The sequence below is a fragment of the Asparagus officinalis genome, chromosome 10, assembly GCF_001876935.1.
Source record: "Asparagus officinalis chromosome 10, Aspof.V1, whole genome shotgun sequence".
Taxonomy (NCBI): domain Eukaryota; kingdom Viridiplantae; phylum Streptophyta; class Magnoliopsida; order Asparagales; family Asparagaceae; genus Asparagus; species Asparagus officinalis.
In genome coordinates this window covers 60,722,827-60,723,248 of record NC_033803.1, presented here as the reverse complement: position 1 = coordinate 60,723,248, position 422 = coordinate 60,722,827, and the positions used below count along the sequence as shown (strand labels likewise).

The following is a 422-nucleotide window of genomic DNA, read 5'->3' as shown; positions in this document are numbered from 1 at the left end:
TGGAAAAAGGAAACACACTCTTTTTCGGTTGATTGTAGCAAAGATGAAGTTTAGGATGGAAAATGAAAAAAGGAAACTCTTCCTCGAGTATGATCGAAATGTTATTGGAGACATTCAACAGAGGTCCGATCAAGATCCTTGAGGAATAAGTAATTCATTTAATTAAGTTTCTCTAACTTCACAAGGTAAGAAAACTTGGATATTTACTTTCACTTTAATTACACACCCATTCTTTGTATCAGTTTTCTTTTGTAGTCAAACATGTATATCTTACAGTGATCTTTTTCAATGTCAGATGCAGAATGGTTGCTCTGCTTCCAAATATCATGAACACGAAAGCTAGCACTCTCACCAATAGAGTTTCCTACAAATTATAATATTGGAGATAGGTTGACGGACTCATATGAACAACTGCAATCGTA

The 422-nt window shown here is 34.4% G+C and overlaps 1 protein-coding gene across 1 annotated transcript in view; it reads right to left on the bottom strand.

The window, feature by feature from the left end:
• The window catches only part of LOC109826787 (putative SWI/SNF-related matrix-associated actin-dependent regulator of chromatin subfamily A member 3-like 2), a 25,374-nt gene that overhangs the window by 18,918 nt on the left and 6,034 nt on the right, over nucleotides 1-422 (bottom strand). The gene's annotated exons all lie outside the window — the stretch shown is intronic.